The sequence below is a fragment of the Xiphophorus couchianus genome, chromosome 23 (genome assembly GCF_001444195.1).
Source record: "Xiphophorus couchianus chromosome 23, X_couchianus-1.0, whole genome shotgun sequence".
Lineage (NCBI taxonomy): Eukaryota > Metazoa > Chordata > Actinopteri > Cyprinodontiformes > Poeciliidae > Xiphophorus > Xiphophorus couchianus.
In genome coordinates this window covers 1,266,553-1,291,846 of record NC_040250.1, presented here as the reverse complement: position 1 = coordinate 1,291,846, position 25,294 = coordinate 1,266,553, and the positions used below count along the sequence as shown (strand labels likewise).

Sequence of the window (25,294 nt, the reverse complement as noted above, 5' to 3'; positions counted from 1 at the left end):
AATGTGCATTATCACATCTAAATAAAATCTGTCAGTTAGTTTGGAACCAGATTTTTCTGTAGTAACATCTGCAGGGGTTTTGAGATATTCCTCTTCATAACTTTTCACATCTAAATATGAACATTTCACCCATCCTCCTCCAACTGAAGCTCAGTCAGATTGGATGGATAAACACAGAATGTAAGGTTTTGTTTTAATTAGTTACACTTATATTTAGTTCATGAATTATCTAGAGGATACATACTTCAGTGTTTAATCTGCGAATCACCGATCGGAGTGATAGATAAGACCTAATGGTTTAAACGTACTTCCTGAAGTACCTCAATGTCACATCTTCCTTCCTCTTGCTGGCTCTCTACCTTTAGTGGAGCAGACCGAGTTTTAATTGGCATGATAATGTGATTAATTGCTTTCTTGTCAGCAGCTCCGCTGACTTTCAGACTGTAAAGAAGTCTAAATCAGGCATGTATTTACAAGCAGTCAAATGCTTGAGATGTGAAGGCACATATAAAAGATGTCCAGCTGTGCAGAGCAATTGGTTTTGCTTTATTAGTGGTGTATCATTAGTAAAAAGCACAAACTTAGAAAACAGGGGGATGAATTATTTTAATGTTTTGGTAATTTTGCCTGTTACTGATTTCCTGAAAAACACCCACAGAAAACAGTCGAATCATCTCTAAAAACACAACACAATAGATTTCTTTTCAAACTTTTCTTGCAGTTTTTCCCACAGAGATGCATCTGCCCTCTCTCACTGTTAGCCTCTCAGTAAATTGGGGTAGAAAAAGGAGTGGCCCATTTCCCGATCTGTCCCTCACCATTCCACATAACATAAAGCTCAGTTTATATGGGCTGGAGCTGCTTCTGAAGAGCAAATGCTGATGAAGCCTCAATCTCTCTAACAGCATCCAGGTGCTCTTGCATATTAAACATTTTTTGTGGCCAGATAATTAAAGATAGCAGCCATAATCATGATTGATATTCATCTTGATTCCAGGTGGCAAATGGTGTCTTAATGCATCCCTGTGAGTTAAGGCCATGTTTTGGCAGGTGAACTGATGCCATTATTTCTGAGGAGAAAGAATGATTGTCAGTATATGGTTATTATTCCCCATTATATGTAATGATATTTTGTAGGTGTGAGTGTGAACCACAATTACTTGATTTGAAGGAGAAACTGAGAGTGGCATGCACATGGTGATGACCTTAATGTAGCACGGCTTCAAGCTCTGTGACCTTGGAAGAGTTGAAGTAACAGTGAAGGTCTGATCGGGGGTCAGGGCAGATCCCAGTCTTGATATTTGACATGTCAGATGTACAACGAGTAGCTAAAAAACAGAGCAGAGAAATGGATGTGAAGTGTTGCAGTGGATGGGAATCTCAAACCAGAGACCAACTTCAGTGTCTTTGGTGAGTCGTGGAGGTAATCCATGTTTTCTGGTGTTAACAACCTGAACGGCTCAGTTCAGGTCTTCAGGTCAATGAGTAACCTTTGATCTGTGGGGTTCCCCCAGGCCTCCTCCTGGGAAGCCTCTTCTTTAATATATATATATATATATATATATAAAATTATCTATGGACACGATTGGAACGATCTGGAGTCAGCAGATCAGGCTGAACTCTGACCTGAACCTTCAGAGCCACATAAAGACAGTTACGTCGGCCTTCTACCACCTGAAGATCATTTCCAGGATTAAAGGACTAATGTCTCAGCAAGATCCAGAGAAACTCATTATCTTCAGTCTCATACAAATCTGTTATTGTTTATGATATGTTTATTTTCTCATTTATGGTACTCCCCTAACATGATGCCTCCCTGGGTGGCGACCCAAATAGCTGATGTGAAGAACCGGCTCTGCTGTGCATTTAATATGTTGTTTGTGACTAAAACATGCCTCTAAAATAAAAGTGAGGATCAAATTAAAATGATCGTTTCCCCCGATGCGTCTTCCTGCAGGATTTAACTCTTCATTTTCATCTTTTCTTGTCCTTCCTGTGTCCGGCCTCGGCGTTACAGGTATGTCATATGAAGCAGTTGGCTGCCTCTATGTTCCACTGCAGTTTCTGCTCTGCAGAAATAAAATGATACCTGCAGACGGTTTCCAAGCTGTGACTGACTTTCTGAAATCAGAGCTGCCTCTGGCATCAAGGTAGACGGGTCTCATGGTGAAATATGAACTCACTTCATTTCAAATCCAAAAATATCTGCACCAGCGAAGCAACAAGCAGTCAGTCGTAAATGTTTTAACCCTTACGTTTGTTTGGAAGATACGTTAGTTTCATTTCAATTATGTAAACTTTCAAGTCTTTGTGAACATGATGAAGAAGGAATTTCCAATACATAAAATGTGAACATTTTAGATGAAGTATTGAGCGGCTGGCTTGGCTCAGCGTTGCAGTTTTCAATTAATCATCAGTGATATCAAGTGCAGTCCATAAGGGTATAATTAGAAATGCGGTAAAATGACCCTTTTAAAGTTCATTAGTAATCTGTGGGAATCACAGGGAACACTGCTCTGGTAATTAACGGGACGCACATTATCAAAAAATAAATGGAAAGGTGTCTTTTGTAGTTAAACTCTATGGCATTCAAGGTGTCAAAGTTAATTAATTTGAAGCGTCCTGAGTCAAACTTTTTCACGTTTCATTTCTCTGTCTTTACACTGAAAGGAAACATTTCTCTGCTGCTCTCTTTCTCATTAAATCACCAAGTCAGCTGAGCCTTTAGCATAATCACCTCCTTCTACAGTTTGGTTGGGGAACTCATTACAGCAGAGAAAAGGTCCGTTTTGCAGCGCAGCCAGAGTCACAATAATGCAGTGAAGAAGACTCCTCATAACGCTGGCTCTGCTTTTTCTAGACAAAAGAACAAGCTAGCATTATCTTGTAGCTGTGTAAGAATCAGAGGGAAGCAGAAGCCGCAGCGTTTAGTTCCCGGCATCCTTCAGATCCTGTGAAGGAGCTCCTAAACCCCTCTGCCTGTCCGAGCGTCTGACGCTTCTGACAGCAGCGTTTTGGTTGCTTCTCCGGTTGTTAGCGGCTTCGTCTTGTTTTCTAAATCCCCTAGCAGAGATTTGTTGAAGCAACAAGTCAAGAAATTGTCACACACCTGTCCTGGAGCAGCTCTTCTTATCTTGCATGTCCTCTGGCCACCAGCAACAAAACAAACATGCACTTGTTTCTGCCTTTATACAACAGAGGGAGTCAAAACCACAGAACAACAGTTTATCTCAAAATGAGCGTTACGTACGGCCAGTAACAAAGAATAATGTGTAATTAGCCTGTTATGGAGTAAATAATCATGGCTGACCGGCCAGGTGTCCGGCAGTCACTGATGACGTCCACAATGAAGATAAACTAGGAGCCATTGTTACTAGAGACGCTTTCAGTTCAGAGTGTTGTGTCCAGGCATTCTGATGGAAAGTTGAGTGGAAGGAAGAAGTGTACAGAAGAGGAGTAGGGCCACTGAAAGAAAATAATCAGGACTTTAATCTCAGAATTCTGCTGTAAAGTGTGAATGTTTCACATGTTAAACTGAATAACTAATGAAATGAACTTTTCAATGGTGTGCTCAGTAACTGACTTGTATTTTATGCACCAATGTATGAACAAAATGACTTCAATGACCTTAGATAAACATGTTCATAAATAGTATGAGGGAATGTGTTTTGCTGCATTCATTAGTTGCACCTGTTGAACTTAAAGTTTAAATTCTGTGGTTAAAATCGAAATATCTGGATCCTGAAGGGGATTTTCTATCAGCTCTGATTAATCTGCTCAGTTTAAACTCTTGATGTTTAATTTCCAATTAGTGTTTGTGCTGAGAAGCAATTTGAACCAGAAGATGTGAAACATTGTCAATTAGTGAGAAATACTAATAATTTATTGTTTCTACATAAAATGGGAGATAAACTTGTTTCTGTTCCCTGTGCATGCAGAGGGTTGTGTTAATTTAGCAGGTGATTAAATTCTAGTAAACATAGCAGCTGATGTGTGAAAAGGCAGAGAGATCTGCCTGCGCCTCCTAACAGATTCATCAACATATCAGTGACGCTGCCTGTGGATAGAGAGAACATCCTCATAACTCCAGACAGAAACGTCACGTTCACACAGAGTTTGATGATTTCTGTATGCAGATTTACTGATGGGGAATCAATTATGGACTTTAAGATATTTTTAAAGGTAATTTATATTTCTATCCCACTAAAACTGCTGATTTCTGTTCCGTCCTTTGAATTGTTGGTATTTATCGTTTCTCAGTGTCAGTAGATCATCTGCTTGAGCAAACGTAAAGTTCGACTCATTCTTAAGTCTGACTGGAGTTCCTGCTTCTCTGGTTATGGGTCTGTTTCTTTCCCTGTTTGCTTCCTTATTTCACACAGCAATGAAACAACATTATGTCTCCAAGACCTAATGACATAACATATATACATAACTATATCATAATCACTAGTCGTCTGTGTTTAGCTGCCTGTATTTCAGTTTTCTCTTCTTTAGTCTCCAATTTAGTACAAAACTATAGCTGCAGTAAACACACAGCAATTCCATGAGCCGAGTAAATTAAGAAACATTTTCACAGCATTTCAATAGCTCCAGTGATTGTGGCTGCTGCTAGCCGGAGTGTGACTTTTTGTCTGCTTCCTCCCGTTTCTTGCTCTGCAGATAAAAGAGCAAAAGTGGAAGCAGAAACAGCAGAAGAAGAGAGAGAAGAACAGAGCATGGCTGAGAGGATGATTGCTTCTGAAAGTGGTAAGCAGCCAACATTTACAGTCTCTTAGCTGACTTGTGTAGTTACTGTGGGATGTCGGATAAAGGCCAGCACTCAAGCTATTTCTCTCCTTTTCAGCCATTTTGTTTCCAGGCTCTTTCTCTCTTTCAGCTGCAGCCGTTCCATGTTTTCTGTTTCTTCAGCCGTTTTCTCAGATATGTCTGTCAGTTATTTAAAGGAGATGAAGAAACTACCGACCATCAGCTGAGGTAGTTACTATGACAACCATGAACTGGTTGTTACAGTAACTTTTGGAGTTAAATCTGGACTTTGACTAGACCAACTTGATATATGAACATGTTTTTGATGTAAACCATTTCATTGAGACAAAAGTTGTTTTTAACTCGTGATCAGATCACTTTCTTCACCTTGTTTTCTGTCTTTGATTTGTGGCGAACTGCATCCATCCTGACGCTCTTCTCACAGCTCCTCTATAAAAGTCAGATTTATAAAGTTCACCACTAATTGTTATTAACGATTAATGGTCTCTTTGCCCAGCCAAGCACATTTTCTTTGAGTTCTGGAGCGGAGCTCGCATGGTGAGAACGCTGAACGTGAATTGAACTCGGCTCGTCGTGAGGTTATCTACCGGTTCTCTGTTTGGGCTCAACGGGAGATTTAAGCTGTTTTTTGGGGAAAAGTTTGAGTGTTTTGTGCAGAAAGAACATCAACATTTTCCCACCGGTCGAGAGCTGAGCTGCTGCTATGTTTGTGTTTGGAAACCCGGATCACCAACAGCACACAGACAAACCAGGATTTCAGAGTTTTATTAACACAAAATAGTTCAAATCCTGAATTATTTCTTTTGCATTTTTTTGTGTTGGTTTCTCTCATAAAGTGTTACTGAAGACTTTGGCGTTTTATGTAAAAGTTTGATCCAGTTCGGGGTTCTGATTGTCCTCCCACTGTCCTTCCTGAATGTCTCTGTGGTCGTCATGGTTTCCTGATTGTGGTTTTGTGTTCGATCAAAAGGTTCAGTTGATGCCAACAGCAAATCAAAGCTCAAATCAAACACCTGCTTTTGATCCTATTGTCATCTGAAGAGCCCTGCTAATTCAGATGAATATATTTTTGTGATTTTTCTGATTAAACAGCCAGCTCTCTGTCAAACTTTTCCACTCGCGATATTTACACCTCAAAGCTCCTCAGCTGTAATTATCTTTGCTCATATGTTCTGTTTTGATTTTCCATCAGTTTTATTGTTAATTTAACTCCAGAGAAAATGCAACATGTGCTGCAGCATTATCCTGGCAGTTGTGGTGAAATGTCAAGTTCCTTGTGAACAGTAGTGCATTCTGGGTAGCCTGGCGCTCGGTGGACTTTGTTTTTGCTCAGTTGGTTCTCCGTGGATCTCACATTGAGGTGAAGCTCAGCTGCTTCGTTGTACAACCTCTACATCTGAGCCTTAAAATGCCACTTTCATGCATCTTTCTCTGAAATTTTATGGATTTTTTTAGATTAAGAAAGGAAGCTTTGCGGACATCAAACCTGCGGCCTTCTTCCTGTTCTGTGTTCGGTCGCCGTGACATGACTCTGTGTTCCTTACATCTACTTTATATTTCAGTTTGGGGCTTCCTTGCTAACATTTCAGTCCATCCCTCCTTTATCTGAGGCAGCAGCCTGAGCAGAGAGACGCCCTTTTCTCCGGGGGAATCCCCAGACGTTCCCAGATCAGAACCATAGTTCCTCCAGCGAGTCCCGGTTCTTCCTCTGGGTCTCTGCTGCTCACCATGGAGGCGTCCCAACCTGATAACCCTCTGTCCGGGCCCCTGGCTCCTCTTGGTGTGGAGAAGCAGGGAGTCTCATCCCCTCCCAGATGACACTACCCAGAGGTCATGACCCTAGATGAGGATGGAGACGTAGATCAGTGGGTGAATGGAAGGATTCGTCTTGTGGCTCAGCTCTCTGTTCACCATGACAGACCAGAAGTTAGCACCAGGTCTGTCTTCGTCCTGACCACGCCCCCTCATCGCCACTCTTAGCCACGCCTCTCAGCGTTTCTTGGCTCCTCCCATTTTGCAGAGACTTTCTACATTTATGAGGGGCGGGGCCATGTCTTCACATAGAGGTTAGTTATATTTGAAACTTTGTTCGTCAGATTAAATATTAAATATTTTCCTGAGCATGGTGCTGAGATCTGCAGTTTTATGATCATGTCAGTCTGTTTTGTATCAGAAATCAGAACTTTGTCTGATCTCAGACCTGCAGCTCGGTGGCCCTGGACTCATTGATCTCCTGCAGTGTCTTTGGCTCTATGTGCTCCAGCTCACTGCAGCAGTGTTGAGTCAGATTCTCCCCCATCTACCACTCTGTGACCTTTGACCTTTTATTTAAAGTTTGCAGCAGTACATCCAGGAAAAAAGTGTTTTAAAACTGCAGGAAATGTGGCCGCATCATAAACAAATGGCTCTGGACACACGGTCACACAAAAAGGTGCTGCTAAGTTTGCAGTGATTCCATGAACTGCTGGGAGCGTCTAAAGAAAGCTTCATAAATAATTCACAGTCATGGATTTTAGATACGGTGTGTTTCCCGTTGAGTTGTGTAGAGAACGTCGTTCGCAGGGTGTCTGTACATCGCTGCAGAGTTTCATATAACAATCAATTCAAGGAGAGAGTTTCAGGGACACATTTCAGTTTTTATTGTGTATTTAAGTCAAGTTTGAGGTGAAAGAAAAGCATGTTTTTATTCAAAAAGTTTCTGAAATCATCTTTTTCTTAATTTTTTATAACTCTGACTTCCATCCAAGTACAGCAGGAGGTCACCAGTTCTTTCATTAGTTGGCTTGACCCCTGGAATCCAAGTCAGATCTGATCCCTCATTAATTCGGCCTCTTAGTGCTTCCTGAAATATCAGGGGATACGTTGGTTTAAGGAAGGAAGCCATTACAGATACATTCACAATTTGACACTAATAAGACATGACTGAGGCAAAGGTGGTTGCAACTGAATATCCTAAGGCCTGGTCGTCATAAATGAGTAATGCAATTTGTTTGAGTGGATGTTATGTTGACTTACTATGAGTTTTGTAGTAATAAAATCTGATTTGTTGAATTCATTATTACTCCACAGAACAATGTTGGACATATTACTTTACTGCGCATCATATGATATTAAATTAGAATACCACAAAAATGTTATTCATTATAGTAATCCAATGAAAATACCTCATGTATTATTTAAATTCATTAGAGCTGCAGAGGAAAGAGAACAGGCGACACATATAATTTGCAGCCTTGTGAAGCAAAGAGGAACATGAGACCAGAGCTAACAATGCTAACCAGCTAATCACCTCCATGCGCTCCACGCGCCATATTCATGTCGTCTGCAGATACTAAAACAGGACAGTGGAAGTGGACCAGTTGAAACGAAATATCAACATTTCTGTATAAAACATGGCCACAACCTTCTGACCAATCACAGAGCTCTGTATTGGAGGGTATGGCATAGCTTAGCGTCGCTGTAGCGTAGCGCCGCTGTAGCGTAGCGCCGCTGTAGCGTAGCGCCGCTGTAGCGTAGCGTCGCTGTAGCGTAGCGTCGCTGTAGCGTAGCGCCGCTGTAGCTTAGCGTCGCTGTAGCGTAGCGTCGCTGTAGCGTAGCGCCGCTGTAGCGTAGCGTCGCTGTAGCGTAGCGCCGCTGTAGCGTAGCGTCGCTGTAGCGTAGCGTCGTTATATCACAGTGCTGCTGTTGCTTAGCTCCATGCATTAGCGTTGTTCCCAAAGTTGTCAAGCTTAATTTTGTGAACCTTGATCGTAGTGAAGCTCATGTCCAGCTCCATCTTCTCTCGGTAAAATCCAAAATGAGTTCAAATATTTTCTGTCGGGACTTGATTCTTTTTCATCTTGTAGTTTCCTCTTTATTGTGGTGATTTCTGCACTTGCCTATGTTCCATTACCGGCGTCAGATCGCTTCACATTGTTATAAAATGGATTTTATGACGTTTTAAGCTGATTTTGAATTGCAGTAAATGACAGTGATGATTCTTTCTTGAATCAGATTTTTGGCACATCCCTCATGATTTCCTCTGGAGAGGAAGGGAAATCTAATCAAGGCTTTGGGTCTAAGCCTTGTTGTCTGGAGAAATCCACAGATCAGAGAGTTGATCTGAGAAAAGAGGTGGTTTGGATGGAAGCACAGAGGTTGGATTCTGGAGCAGTGGTACCGGTGATGGAGGAGGAAAGGGTTGCGTGAAGTGATCCATCCATCATGCTGGTGTCCACTGCACCAGGCTGTGGAGGAGGAGCATAATGCTACGATTCTTATGGTTCGAACTGTGCAGGAGCGTTAAAGGAGCGTGACACAGAGTTTTCACACTTGGTCTGGCCAAGTCCAAACTGATCCATACTGGGAATGTTTCACATGAATTTCCAAAGCCGTCCAAATCGTCTCCTCAAGATCTAATGAGAGAAATGATTTCTCTACAGAAATTTATAGAAGTACCGGTAATATGTGCCATGATCAAAGCAAAGGCCCATCCTGCTGAATATTAGCTTTTATTTTGAAAAGAGAGCATGTTACTGATGAAAACCAGTCCTGATGGAAGCAGAACCCAGAACATCTGAACCCTCCTGTGATACGTTTACGTTTCATGCCTGACATCTGAGAGCAAATCCTTCATTTCTGAAGTCAGTTCCAGAATTCAAGCAACAAAAAGATTCTCCTGACAGGAGGTTTTATTCACAAGTCAAACTTTGCCTTCCGGTTCCAAAGCTTTTGTCAGATTTTAGATTGCATGCATCACTTTATGATTTTGTGTCCGTGTGGGGGCGCAGACATTTGCACTCGTTGGTGTGTGTGTATGTGTTTGAATGCTCAGAATGAAATGAAAGTGGCACGGCTGTGGAGAAGGATGCATCTCATTTTAAGGGTAGAAAGATAAAGAAAAGCAGCAGAGGTGAAGCTGTGTTAAGAGTCTGCAGACAGATAATGTCATTTCTTCCGTCTCAACATTTAATCTGAACATCGCGGCGACTCGTGGGAGGAGCTATCCAAGGTTGGCGTTTTGTTTTGCATCCTAATCAGAAAGTGTTTCATTCCAGTTAAAATCTGATGTTATTTTGATGCTTTGCGACGTCGGATGAACCTGCTGATCGTTCAGCTGCTGCTTCTACTAACTTCTTTCTAAACTCTAACATCAGTTCAGAAGATCTAAGCAGAGATTAAAATAAACATCCAGAGCAGCAAAGGTATTATTGTGTAAAGCTGGAGCCAGTTGCATTATGGGTGTTAAGTTTTTTTGTAGTCAGTTCAACTGTAAGCAGAATGAATATTAAATAACATAAATGTCAGTTTTCCACTGAATGAAACGACCAGGACATTTTTGTGATTCACTGATGACTTTTCCTGAATGCTAACTCTGAGGCTAATCTGTAACTTTACCAGTGATTGAATAAATGCTGATTTTATTAACTGACTCAGTGACAGCTACAGTTCTTCAAACTTTCCTATAAACATATTTATGACTCTGGAAAGAATCTCTGAGGATGTTAAATAAAAAAACTACCTAAAATAAGATCAAAAGGAGGCTATGAAAATTATGAATATTGGTCTTCATATTTTCCCCTAAAACCGACATTTAGAAAGTCACGCCTAGAAACCTTCACTGTAACTTGATGAGTAATACTCAAAACTGTTCAAAATTCCTGGGTTAGCTGACAAATTACTTTATGGTTTCCTGTAGATCATAGCAGCATGTTTATAAATATTAATCATTCAAAGTGGCATTTTGTGTCAAATTTAGTTGTTTAAATAGTTTTTGGTTCTCACAAACATCTGCCAATAAATCTAATATTTAACTGAGGCAGAATCGTGTTGATCGTGACCAGGGGCGGAGCCAGAGTGGGGCGGACATCTGACTGGGCCCCCAAATTTAAAAGTCTAGCTCCGCCACTGATCGTGACTCTAGTTGAGAAAATAATCCTGTTTGAACAAACTGAGGAAAATGTTGAGCTGGTTTGTGTTAACAGGTTTTCTGTATTGTTCTGTCCCTGTACTGGTTGTACTGGTCCTAATGGCATTAGGCCCAGTTCTGAATGTCTTTGTTCAGGACAGAGAACATTCTCCTACCATCACTCCCCAGGTAAAAGGGATTAATTCACTTAGCACGCTGCATAAGTCAAAGCTGCTGCATCCTATTAACTTAATTATGTTTGGGCCAAACATTACTTGTACTCTAACGTTCTTAATCAGCCCTTATCGTTTAATGTCAAGCAAACATTTAATTCTAATTAAAAAGCGGACAGATCAAATTGTGGCCTTTATTCTAACAGAGCAGTCTTCATATTCCTCTGTTCATTTCTGCAGACAGAAGGTTGCTAGTCATCATGCATGTTTTCATGTTTTCCCATGAAAATTCTCATCTGCCGTTTTTTCATGCAGCTGCATGAAGGTTCCACTGCTGACATTTGCTGATGGAGAACATGGTTTGTATTTTTAACTCTTGTTGTGTTTTTTTCCTCTCCCCAATGAAGTGGTACATTTCCCCGGCATCAATTGGCCATGGTATTATTAGATCTGGCTGCTCATTCTGAGGTATGAAAGTGAAAAATAATCTATGTGAATGAGGAAGGTAGTGACAGAGCAGCGAGGCGCAGTGGGAAGCACGGCCGCCGTTTCATACACAGAAAACCGAGCCGGAGCAGGAAGCCTGCAAACAGCTGATAAACAAACAGCCAGACTCGGTTCAAACCTCATTAGGATTTATGATGAATGGGATTCAACTGGTAGGAGGATTCTGCCTCTTTATTCTTAGACAACTGAAAATCCCTGAAGCACATAGTGGGGTTAAAGCTACTGCTTTTCTATTTGATATAATTAGATGAAATATTTGTTTTTGCTGGGTTGCATTGTTGCCTTACAGACTGGAAGGTCCTGAGTTCGGATCCCAGCCTGCGGTCTTTCTGCCGACAGTCTGCATGGTTTCCTGGGCTCTCATGGCTTCTCTCTGGGTACTCTGGCTTCCTCCCACAAACCGAACTACTAACTGCACTCTCTTAAAATTAGCTTGATGATCTGTCAGGTTTTTTACTCTTAAGCCACTTCAGCTTCACGTTGTTTCATTCATCTTTTCTTTTGAAGTGAATCTCACCAGCAGTGCAACTTGAGAAGGTTGATAACCTACAAACAGATGAGACAAACATTAAGCATCACAAATAACAAGAAACTCATTTCAGATTTAAATATTTAACTAGTTTCTTAAATAATTTACTTTTAACTTAACAGTGAAAGAAATAGGCTAGCTATGTATTCCAACACGTAAGAAAAATTGAATTAAATGATCAGAAAATCTTTTTTTTCCTGAATTAAACATAAATCATGAAAACTTTGAATAATGAGTCTTTGTGGAAGATTTCAGCTGAAGTCTGAACAGAGATCACGATGTGAGCAGGTTTACCTTAGAGATCTGACTGCAGCGACTGGATGGGGCGCTTGATTCTCTGTAAGGCGCACAGCAGTTGGGTGGAGATAGTGGAAATTGTCATCTGAAACCTTTAAATATTAAAAAACTCATTAATTTATCATTATGTAATCAATAAAAGAAAGTTTGCCTGACTAATCTTTTAGAGGTTTTGTCAGATTTTGCAGCTCAGACGAATCGTTTCTTATCTCCTGGTTTTATTGAAAAACTCTGATTCCTTCCTGACTCTGTGGTCATGAAGCTGCTGACAGGCCAGCAGGGAAACAGCAGGAATGAGATGTTTGGGCCTTGATGAGAGAATATTCACCCAGCATGTCAAGAATGATCAAGCAGAAGCAGGATTTGGTGAGTGGCTCAAAGTGACTGGGAGCATCATCATCATCCTCATCCTCCTCAGTTCAAACCTCCTACCCACATATCACTGAGCGGCACATCAACATGCTGCTCGGCCCACCGGAGAGCCTTATCAGATATTTAGTAATGAAGAAAACGTCATGAGATCTTAAAAGTCAGATTCGACATTTCTACCGTCGTGGTGAAGAACCAGTCAGTGGAGCGGCGTTAGCTTTGTGTGCTAATTAGGATGAACTGGTTTAACTTCAGCAGGCAGAGGTCAAGCTAAAAGTCAAGATGCAGATCGTAGCGCAGTGAGTCCATCATTACGGTAACGGGTCGGGAGTTAAATACCCGTCTTCACTCTGAGCTGCTCCTCAGTTTATCGTTTATTTTACAAATAAGTGGAAATGCAGAGCATTAACTCCACAATGTGAACTCTGCTACAGAAAGAATTAGCTTTATGGTTGGAAACGCAACAGAGGGATGCTTTGGGAAATAAGGATGAATAAATATCTTTGGCTAAGAGGAACATCAGAAGAAACACAAACACATCAATTGAATTTGATCCAAAATCAAATCACTTTGCATTGGACAGTTTGACCAACATTTCCTGGGTTTGTTTGTATTACAAATTGGTTTAAATCCTAAACATAAAATAAAAAATCAGAAAAAAAACGACAAAGGATAATATCAGGCAGAGATAATCAGACCAAAAACAAAAAGCAGAATTTCTTTATTGTCAGAATAAAACCATAATTTATCACTGAGCTGCTGCTGACAGACAGACAGACAGACTTTCCTCACTGACGGACAATAAAGAGCATTTCTGATCAACCAAAACAGAATCAAAAACTGAACAATGAGCTCCAGACAGGTTAATATTCCATGTTTAGTTTCAGTTTTTATTAATGTAAACAAGAATTTCTCAGTTTAATCTGGATTAAACTCAACAATGATGCTTTCACCCCCGCCTGCTCAGCACTTAACGCTGGTTAAGGTTGCCGGTTTCCCCGGCGTCAGCGGTGGTCAAGCTAACTGGTCTTAGCATTCTCGGCTGGCTCTGCTGTGGGCGAGGACCTGTAACGCAGCAGATTTAAGTAATTGGCTGCACTAAGCCCCTCCCCCCGGCTCTGATTGGTTGTTTTTTACTGGATGCAGTGTATTTCTGCAGGTGGCAGTAGGACCTCAAACAGAAGGCAGAGGCGTTTTGTTTCTGTCACAGATTATCCGTCTCATGTGATTCTGTCAGGACATAGTGACAGTTTGAACAAAAATGTAGGAACATATTTGTATAAATGACCTGCTGCAGCTTTAATCTGCGTTCCCGTTTTGATGCCGAGTTCAGACGTTCTTCCCGTCCTCCGCTGATCCGCCATGTTGCCACTAACCGTGTCTCCACCACCGTTTGTGATGCATCTGCCGTCTTGTTAAATGCAAACCGATACACATGAAAGCGTCTGGGGCCTTGAAGGAAACGGAGTTGTGACCTTTCACGAAGGCAGCGCTGAATAAAAGAGGCCAGAGTGTTTATTAGATGTTACTGTTGGAAGCTTTGTCCTCTCAGACAACCAGCAATTACAGCAGCCTGTAATAACAGGGTGCATTATGGGAAGCAGGAGGGCCCACTCCCTGTGGCTCTCTGTTATGTTTGTTAGATTTTTTGTTGGTTGTTTTTAGTTTCTGTTGTTGTTTCTTCTCACAGGAAATTTGAAGTTTTTAATTAAATCTTAGAAGGGGAAGCAGGGATAAATCATCTCAGTCCTCCAACTGTGAGCGACTATCACAAACCCATGTTTAATTTATGTGTGCTGTATTATTTATGGATTCCATGATGCGTCTCCGTACTTTTTTCCTGCAGGCGTTTGGTCTGTAAAGTATTTCTGAAATTGGGGACAAGAAATTGAGCCTGGTCATGACTGCAGAGAGAGCCTCACCTGAACTGATGGTCTGTGTGTTCGGGCTGCTAACATGGAATATTCTGACATTTTTAAAAGTTATGTAGAAACATTAACACACATCAGGAGACTTCATCTTGTTTCAGGATCAGGTGATGTTATGAAATAGTGGAAACTGTTGCCAACTCTTCCAGGTGTTATTTTGCCGACAGAACAAACTTTTCCTCCCGGACGTTCAGTTTTCTCCAGACGTTCTGGCTTCTTCCTGTCTGAGGAGCTTTGCAGCTCGTTTTGCTTTTCTACTGGATTAAAATAATTATTTTTGGACCATCTGCGTATGTAAACGTCTGAATTTTGGGACATTCAGAAGTTTTGCCACATTAAAGTAATTGTGGCATCTGGTGAATAAAGATAGTATTTCTGAACAGCCTCTGTAAATATTTAACATTACTAGTCCAGACGCTTCAGCTATTCATTTTTTCTGCTTCATAAACTTTCTTTTAAATATTAAGAGTCAAATTTACAAAAATAATTTCCCTTTAAATTTAAAACACTTTTAGATGTTAACTGTATTTAAACATAAGTTAGGAATATTTCACAAACATGTTATTCTGCTTTAAAATGTTCTTAGGGACTGAATGATAATAGTTGTTTTTTTACAAGTGGAAAATTTGATCAATTATTATTGATCCCTAATTTTACCATCTAACATTTATTAATTTTACCTGCAGAAGCTCCCATCACGTTCCTTCTCATATAAACTTCACCCTGTTGATTCTGGGTGAGAAACCAAAGCAGAGGCCTAAATGTAAAAAAATAATAATAATGATAATCTGAAAAGTGTGGTGTGCCTCTGGCTGCAGATTCTTTGGGATTTCCCTTTATCAGTTTGAACTTCTACTGACTGGAGATTTTGTTCACTTTTGCAAAGTGATTCAACTCAATCAGATTGGACAGAATGCCTTTAGAAATCATCATCCTTTCAAAGGTATGTACTTTGACTGGACCATTTAATAGATGGTCGTTCATTTGCAGCTCTGGATGTGTTCGGTTTGATTCCAACTGGATCCGGTTACACACCAGTGGTTTCTGCTTCACAGTTAAACAGCATCAGAAGGGAACTGGCGGCATTGGATTTTATTCAGTGGAATTAATCTAAAATAGGCCGAAAACACAAAACACAACATATGCAGGCTGTTTACTAGACTATTTAAGAAAAAGTTAGAAAATTATGCAGCTTTTTCTTTCCACTTCACAATCACGTCTATTATTTGTATTCAGATAGAAATGCTTTGAAGTTTGTGTTAATGAGATCAAACATGAAAACTTAACTGGAGATAAATCTTTTCTCATTGTTAACTGACTGAATAATCTCTTATGAACGTTTCTTTAGGTTTCCTCCTCAGTCTGAGCAGAAACAGACGATAAACTCTGAGGGTAGATGGGAGAAATATCCGCATGTCGGTGCTGCTGACAGGCAGGACTGGATCTTTCTTCCTCTCCAGCCTTTAATGTGCAGCCATGCATCTCCAACCTGCTGAACGTTACAGAACCTGAACCTTCTGAACGCTAAAGCCGTGCCTGAAAATACGGCATGGATCAGCAGGTGTGACTGGAAGGGAAACTCCAGATTTGAAGGAAGAAATACGGAGAAAAATAAATATTTCATGCAAGATTTTCCTCACAACTCAGATGAAAGTAGGGTGGGAAATAGATGAGTGGCTGTGTGAGATCTGGAAGAGGCTGGTGCAGCGTGAAGTGGCAGGGGAGTTTCCTCCTGCGGCGGGTTACTGTATGGAGATTAAAGGCAAATTCTTTCAAATCAAACTGTAAACCAGCTGTGGAGGAAGCGGCCGGCTGAGCTGTCAGCGTTAGAGGAAAGCTTCGGCATCAGACTGAAACATGAAATACATCAAATCATATCCGTAAGATAAACCATCATATCAGAGCTGCTTCAATCTATAAAAGCCGGACTTTCTCTATCCCACACAAAAAACCAAAACTGAAATCAAATGAAATAAAATTAAAATGATTCATTTTGATGACCTTGGGTGGACCAGCCTCTCGCCGATGTTTATAAATTATTGGGATAAAATTCATAAAGACCAGGACTAGGATGATCATTTCTACAAGCTACTCCTGACAAAATCCAACAGATCACCGATTTTATCAATGTGATTTTATAGGGATATGAACTGACTGAATCCATCCGTCCATGGTGTAGATCTGCTGATCCAGAGACACACACGCGTACGCACCCCCCCCACACACACACACACACAGACAACTACAAACAGTTTAACAGTCAGAGAGAAACACAGGCTGGGATTTGAACCCAGAACCTCCATTTTACAGTCAACTGGCAACTTATGTCCCAAATTAAATATACAAATATTGTCATTCTGAGCAGAAAATTATTATTTTTTAAATAAATAAAACCCGTGTGTTCAGTCCATGGATTACGCAGCATTCAGCTTCTGTGCACCACAAATCTAGAACAAACTTCCAGGAAACTGCAAAACAGCCGAAACACTGAGTGTCTTTAAATCCAGGCTGAAAGCTTCGAGCTGCTTATGAAACATAATCATTGAAAATGAACGATAGCACTTCACTAAGCGTAATGTTTCAGTTATTGACTCTCATCTCATCTCTCTACAGTGGAATGATGTCATTCTGCTGCTGCTCAACTTTTGCAGTTTGGTGCAATTAATTAATTACTTAATTAATTCAGCATAATGATTTTGAAGGAAACCACACTGCATTGTGGGATTGTGTTGGCTGAAATAAACTGCCTCCACCATCAGCTCCTCTTCCTGAAACGCTTTCCGCTGTGGACAACTCATCAATTCACTGGGAAATTTATGATGCAGGTAGCGCATAAGAGTACATTTTATGTGTTCATTTGGGAGTGGAAATGGCCGTGAGTGATAGGCTGTGTGAGGGAGAGTTATTTTAATGCCTGACTGAAGGTGATCCTGACCTCTCATGTGGGCTGCAGAGACGGTTAAACGCCTTCCAGTGCAGCATAAGTATACACAGAAGGTTCAGTGGCTCTGAGGGGTCATTACCCCAAGGAAATGAGCAAGAGCACTGCCAGGCCATTATCGCTTTGTTGGTACAGGTGATTATGCCTGGCTCATACCGTAAAAATAATGCAGTCCGCCCGTCCTTAACTATATTTACACAGTTCCACAACAAGGTGTCTGCTCTATTTCAAGATATGATGCTCGATTAATTTGAGTATGAAATCCAAAAGGCAAACAAGCCCAGAGAAACGCACATTAAATCTATTTCTGTCTTGGGTTTGATAGACAAACACAACAAAAGTTTAAATGCAACGCAGTGAAAAGTAGAAATGAAAGAGAGGCGACCCTCTACGCAGCAACACATGAGCAAATGTGGCATTTAGAAAGAAGCAATAAATAAGAAAAGGCGACACATACTCGGATGCAAAGGGGTGTGAAGAAATTGGCCATTTGTCAGCCTGGATAAGGTCACTATCTAACTTTCCAAAACCCGGGTAATTGACTGCAGCCGGGCGTTGGAGCTAATATTAGCTCAAATGAAAAGCTGCAGAATAATAATGGTGTCCAAAGCTTTTTATTTAATTTACAAACAACAAAATTCAGCTGAGCAATCATAATAAGGCATTAAACGTCAAAGAGCAGCACATTAAAAAGGAAATGACTTCTGCTATTTAGTCCAGGCTACCAAGGGAAGCTAACCTGTTAGCATGCTCACCTACATTTACAGATTATCTGTTTATGTTTCTGTTAATCTGATGTTGGTTTTTAGACTAATTTAAATTGAAATTACATGTTCTGTTTATGCAAAAAAATAATAATCAATTTTTTAAAAAACAAGATTTTCATCTGTCACAAAATATTGAATTTTTGTCAGACTGTAAGAAAAAAAGGCCTTCTATAAATGTTTAATCTTAATCTCTGCAGGTGAGATAAAGTCTGGGTTTAAATAGTTTCTGATATTTTAATAAAACAATTAGAGTTTTACCAAAAGTTATAACCTTCATGTAGAGCAAGAAAAGTTCAGGTCAGAGTTTAGTGAAGCTCGTTTTGTTGCTGCTTAAAGTGTGACGGTTCTTATCACTTATTTTACAAACAGGCAGAACTGAAATGTTCTGTCACTGAAATGAAGAAATCTCTTCATCTGAACACTAAATATTCAGTGAATATTTAGTAATATATTTAGCCAGTTTGACCTCGGTTCCAAACCGGACCTCCATAAAACAAATGGAAACTTTGGTTCTGGAAGAAATCGTGAACCAAATGAGCAGGAAGTGATCTGAGAGTCACATGAACAGCTGAGGGGAAAAGCTGTGAACGGAGATTCTTCATTAGGAAAATCCTCAAACTGAGTTACTCTGTGCAGAAGAAATCCCGGCTCAGCAGACCAGAACCGCTCTGCGGCCGGGTCGCAGATTGAACCGTCTGCCTGAAGAGCAGAAATAAACCCTGACCCCTAGTGGCGGGGTTGTCACATCAACTCCATGTTTGAATTATCTCTGTAAAGGATAAATGCTGAAACAGGAAACCTGTCAATGAAGGCGGCTGGTTCCTCTGGTGACTCTTCCTGGTAGTTTGGGGTCTCCGGGTCCGCCCCCCCCCGGACACAGAACCAACTTCCTGTCTGTTGATTCTGCAGGTTCCTGCTGGAAGTTGCTGCTGCTGCTTATAGACTGAATTAAATGGATGTGTCAACACTTTCTTTCAGTCAGAAGGAGTAAAGCTTGTTTCCTGCATGTTTCCCTGCTGAATGCAGAGCCCAGTTTTCTGTGCTGATCCTGCAGCTGCAGCAGTTTGTCTCTGTTTTAAATAAAAGAGAGAGTCAACGCAGAGAAAATTACATTTTTATAAATAAAATAATTCTGAAAGAGGTGAGTCTCATAAAACATCCTGGTTCTATTTTCACTTAATCTACAAAAGAAACATCCAGGCTGTATTTTAAAGCTTTTGGTCGGTTTCTTGGCGTTTTGGATGTTAAACATTGACTTTATTTCATTCAACATTTACATTGTAAGATCCGTTCCAAGCTGCTGGGTTATCTGCTGCCGGTGCATTAGCAATGGGGAGTTGGGGGGCTTTTTGTGACACATTAAGGTCATTTGACAGAGCAGAGAAAAGAAAAAGACGTCCTGTCGTTTTTCAGGGCACCAAAAAGCCAAGTGAGTATTCCCTGTTGATCAGAGTCTTTATAGGAAAGATTCAGTTTGGATAAAAACGTCAGATGATGGAGTCACTGATGACAGGAACAAACTCAGCCAGAGGGAAATCATTTTAAGTTCAACTGGATTTTCTCAACCAGTTTGGATTCATGATAAATTTCTGAGATAATTAAAATCCAGTGTAACCAGTTTCCATCAGAATTCACCTCATTGGAGAATCAAATCGTTTAGTCTGAGTCTAACTGCAGAAGGTTGTGAATCAAAGCATGTTCATATGTGAGAGTGGCCTAGTCAAAGGCCAGGTCTATCCAACTGAGACTCTGGCTGTTTCTGAGTTGATGTTCCTGGATGGTGGACATCCACTCTGACTGCAGCTCAACAAATTAAATGTTCTGTAAATCCAGGTTTTATCTGTAAAGTTTACACAAAAATCTCAACAAAATAAATGAAAGTTTGTTGGTTATAAAGGGAGAAAAGTCACTTTTTATTCCTGTTATTTGTTGTCAGTATTTTGTCATAATTACAGCATGAAAACATTTTCTGTTTGGTTTATGTGGTTGGATTATCCACCACTGTTGTCACGTCCAGCCTGTGCAGTAAATGAGCCTCCAGGTTCTCCTGCAGAACCTCGGCTCTGCGGTTGATTGTGTTGTCGGGTTCAGTTCTGCTGCGGCTGTCAGACTCTGTCGTTTCTCTAACCACTCCCGGCTGCACCGTGTCGCCCTGCAGGACTTCAAAACATGAGCGTTCGTCCGTTCTCAGGAGGATGATCTGCCATGACGCCAGACATCAAGCTCTTCATGGCACCTTTTATCTCCAAACTGTCGGTTTTAGTTCTGTTTTAATTATTTTAGAAGCTCGCTGTCTTTCCTGGGAGGAAAATAAAGGCTACCAACATTTTTCTGTCTTCCTGCTGAGCTGCTCTGAATGTTCAAACTGTTCTCAGGTCAAACATCATGCAGACTGCAAGAACATTTTGAGGTGATTCTAAATTATGTCTCCTTAAAACAGAAACTTTCATGTTTTTTTTGTCGACCATAAGTTCACATGAAGGTTTCTATTATTGTGTCTTTTGATACAGAAATCTTTTTTTTCCGTTCCCACTCTTATGTCAGCTCAAATGATGAATGGCCTGATTAAACATGGACATTAAACTCCATTAGTGAGCTTGAGTAGGTTTAAACTCTAAAAAAGCATGTATGACACATCGCTGTGTGTGCCTGTCATGGAGGATCTGGCTCAGATCAGTGGATTTGGCTGTTTGATTGCTGAACAGATGGCTGATGTAAGAGAAGCATCTTGAGGCTACATATAAAGAAGGAGAAATTCACAAACTCACATGAACTCAGAGAGCCGATGTCTTCCTGTCCAGCAGTCGCAGCCGCCACCGCCTCGTTTACATACGTTGGTGAACAATTAGACGAGTTATCAGGACTTCAGTCCACAATGTCCTTTTAAATATAACAACTTTTTTTAATAAGCAAAATAAGTCTGATAAGAAATCTTTTCTAAAAACTGGAAATGTGAGTCAGTGGTTTTTCCCTGCAGGCACATCACTGGCCTACTAAATGTCACTTTGGTTAAAGCTGATTGGCTCTTTTGGCCTTTTGTCAATATCTGCAGATCATTGCCTGTTCACTAAAATTAATTTTAATTGAAAGGTTGTAGCTATTTATAGATGTTACAGATTCCTGATTTCAGTTTTTATCACTGTTACGGCCCGGCTCGGATGGCCGCAACAAAAGTAGGGAGGACACGGCAAACCCAACGGTTTTTAACCTCTTGCGAGGCATTTATTAAAAAACACAAGGTGTCAGCGCCGCCTCTGAGTCCAGATCGTCTGCTTCTGTTGTCAGCCAGCCACACACCGATTGATGGAACGGCGCTCCTTATATACCATCCAGGTCTGGGAGGCACCTCCCACAATCAAGGACCTAATGGAAAAGCAGCCTGCACTATACAGCACACACATACAACAGCACCGCACGGCCGTCACAATCACCAACACAAATGCGTGCTAAAAGTACCGGTTCTGACCGAGTCTGGACGTCGCCATGGAAACAGACTCATACCATTTGGACTTTTTCACATATTGTTTAAAGTTCATCCACAAAATTCAACAAGTTTTACAGAGATGATTTTTGATCGATCAACAGAATTAGTGTGGTTTTAAGTTTTATGTTCAAATAAAATCTGAAGGTGAGGCGTTTAAGTTTCATGTCTCTTTCTGAGTCTTTGATGCTTTAGAACCAACTTCCTCTGCAGGTTCTGCACAAAGACCCGATTTCAAGGCTTGAAAAGGCAATGTCACATTTCTTTTAGGTCATGTTTAATAAGTACAGCATTTCTATAACAACCAGAAAAGCAGATTAAGCGTCTCACTATATTGAAATGACTTGTAACTTAAACCATAAGAATTCCCATAATTTCCTTGGAAGGATCCCAGTTGGGAATTCCCAACATAACGTCACAGAAAGATTCTGGACTTTTACTGGAACTTGAACAAGACCAAAAGTGGGTTTAATTATCTGGTAAACTCTTATTTTGGAGTAATGAATGAATATTTTAATGTGAGCTGATGAAGTGATCCGGGTGCTAACAGCTTTAGCTTTCATTCTGTCTCCTAACCAACCGGAGCGGTGGTCCACCTCAGAAGGAGATGTGAAATAATAAAAACGATCCTGACGTTTTGATTTATTTAGTTTGGATAAAAGCAGCTGGTAGGAAAGCGACGTCCTCTTCGTGTCAGCTGAGCGCTCCGGTGAGGCGTGTTTCATTCTGTGACTCCGGCGTAATAAAGAAAGATAATGTTGATGGCATGGCAATGTGCTTTGCTGGATTTCACGTAATTGGACACAGGAGGGGCTGACAGGCAATTACATGGGATGAAAAGTGATAATAAAACTAATACAAAGAGGATCTTCAGATATGCATTGACGTGTCCGGAGATTTCTAACAGCCCAGCATTTCTGAATGGAGATTGAGGGCTTCCAGCCGGCGTTAGCATCCAACCCCATGATTAATATCTTGATAATGCGGCAAGGTCGCTCGGCTCTAACAGATATTGTGCTGACAGCGGGAAGACGTGTGCCAGTTAAAGTAGTTTGAACGAATCCGGTGACAAAGCAATATTTTATTTTATTTATCTTATTCCTCCTGCTTTTCATTGCTGCTATTCATTACGGCTATGACAGCTCACGGCGCGGTGTGTGTTGATATGTGGGGAAACGGGCCGTAAAGTGTGGGGGAACGTTCCCCGCTCGACATTTCCATTCATTGTAAAGAGGAATCCTATCGCATCAGCGCTGATGGAGAGGAGAGGAAAACACAGCGAGCCAAACATGTTTCATGTCCTCCTGTATTGATTCAGGAATAATTAGTTGTAGCCGAGCCTATCTCCATCCGGGCAGGACGCTATCTGACACTTGACATTTCTAGTGAATTAAATGATTCAAGTCTACAGTAATCTATAATGAAGCAGACAAGCTGCTTCTTTAAAAGCGTTTCCTCGCAGATCGTCATCTGGTCAGAGCAGGATTCATATTCAGCAGAGCTGCTAGCTGAACGGCCTCCTGGCTGCTAGCATGTTCAGGTTTATCCTCCTTCTGAACGCAGGAACACCTGCATGTATTTTACAGGGATAGGTCTGCAACCTTTACAACCCAGAGAGCCTTTTCATCCTCCGTCCAGCGACATAAAACTCTTTCAGAGCTGCAAATCTTACCTGACCTTTCAAAAAAGACAACTTGTAACTTTTAAGAAATGTCTGTGTGCAGAAAAAAAAAAAATCTACTTTTAGGTCTAAAAAAATTTATAAAACATTGCATTTTTGTAAAATAAATATATTTTCATCTATGTGATGTTGAAATTTGTGGAAAATGATATTCGTCTGCTGCATTTGTGTTTTTAGGGTAAAAATATGAATAATATTAAAGTTTTGTTAATCGGTCGGATACATTTTCTTCTACAAGACATTTAAATTTAAGAAAAATAATTTACAGCAACACAACCAATACAGCCAGAGATATTATGAATGGTTTAGATCAAACAGAGACTCATGTTAGAATGGCCTAGTCAAAGTCCAGACATCAATCTGGCCGACAGCTGATGTTCACGTTCACTTTTTTCCAGACTGACTGAATTTGAGATGTTTTGAAAAGCACCATGGGTAAAACTTTCATCCTGTGGATGAGATGAACTCCAAGAGACTTTCAGGTAGAAATGGATTCCAGGTGCAGGCCACACTTTTCAGATTGTTTTTTTTTTTTTTTTTTTTTTTAGAAATTAACCCAAACTAAAAAAAAAACGTAAATATTTTTGGTTGTATCATGTAAAAACATGCTAAAGGGGGAGGATTGCTGTGCTTCTGTAATTAACGCGCTCGGCCGATTTAAAACTAACAGCCGTTTGTCTCTTGTTTCTTATGGTGCGGCTGATTAAAGTGTGACCCTCACACTGTCTCATTTAACAGTGATTTATTATGAAATACTCTGAGCTGTTTGTGAAGCTCGACCTCCAGTCTGAGAGGAAACAACACGGAGAAATGGGGCTTTCTGCTTCTTCTAACAATGAGAACAAGATAATGAGTTCTGGGGGAAAAGCTTGACACAAATCCGCCACCTGAAGATGAAGACTGTCAGCAGCCATGCGTCTTTCTGGGAGAGGAAATGGATGAGCAAGCGGGCCCAGCTTGACCCGGTCCTGGTGTCGTTGTGACCGGTTGTTGTTGATCCGTCTGTTTCCAGCAGGGTTGAACTCATTGTCTGCAGGATTATCAGGAATCCTCATGAACTGGCTGCGAATGCAAACTCTGAGAATGTTCCCCTGCAGCCCAAGAGGAAACGTTAAACCCTGAAACATGTCGGACTGACGGTCGGCCCGCAGTGAGAAACTCATGCTGCTTTTTAGAAGCTTTCTTTAGTCTTTATTGGCAAACTGTTCCATCTTTATCTTCTTAACTTTCTTCAGTAACGTTATTGTTGCCTTATGTGGAGCACATATTACCAATAAATTATCGTTTGCCAATTTGAGAAAATATGAACGAGCCTGTTGATATTTTCTGACTTGAGCATCTCAGCAGGCTTCAAACTGTAGAATGTGGGAAAAATATTAATATATCTCCTAGTTTCAGTTCTTAAATAAGAATTAAGATAAATGGTCATTTTAGCAGATAATTTCAAACTAATCCAGCTGGAGGAGATTTCCATTGGAAACAAAGTATTTGTCTTGGTTGTCTTAATTTTAATTTCAGAGTAAATAATCCAAACCAGACTTGTTAGTTTGGTACTTTTTAAAAAGTCAATCAAATTATTGCATGTTTAGTTTATTGTTGTGACAATCAAATAATTTATATGTATTAATTGAGAGAAATGTAATTCTCGTCTCCCACATGTACTTTTAGCTTCATGTTTTTGGCCAAATCTTTGGACGGCACCAGTTTACGTTCACTAACAGAACATTGGGTCCCAGAACTGAAGCAGAACTTCCTGTGATTTTGTGCAGCCTGGTGATCGAGCAGCTGATCAGGAGCTATGAGATCTGTTGATCGTATGTTTATGCCTCTTTCTCTCAGGAGAAATGTGTCTGGGTTCTGATAGGTGAACAACATTTGGATCCATTCTCCTGGTTTCAGTCTGTCTCTGTCAAAATAAAAGCCTGTTTCTCAGAGGCAGAGCGAATCTTAGTCAGAGGATTTCT

The 25,294-nt window shown here is 40.6% G+C and overlaps 1 protein-coding gene across 6 annotated transcripts in view; it reads left to right on the top strand.

Annotated features, from left to right (window-relative positions):
• Nucleotides 1–25,294, top strand: part of lingo2 (leucine rich repeat and Ig domain containing 2) — a 193,221-nt gene that overhangs the window by 108,536 nt on the left and 59,391 nt on the right. For 5 of the 6 annotated variants that reach the window (XM_028009484.1, XM_028009482.1, XM_028009483.1 and 2 more), the window contains one exon: nt 4,663–4,749. The exons of the other annotated variant lie outside the window; for it this stretch is intronic. The gene's annotated coding sequence lies outside the window, so the exon portion shown is untranslated. The remainder of the gene's footprint in view (nt 1–4,662; nt 4,750–25,294) is intronic. 6 annotated transcript variants of the gene reach the window in all.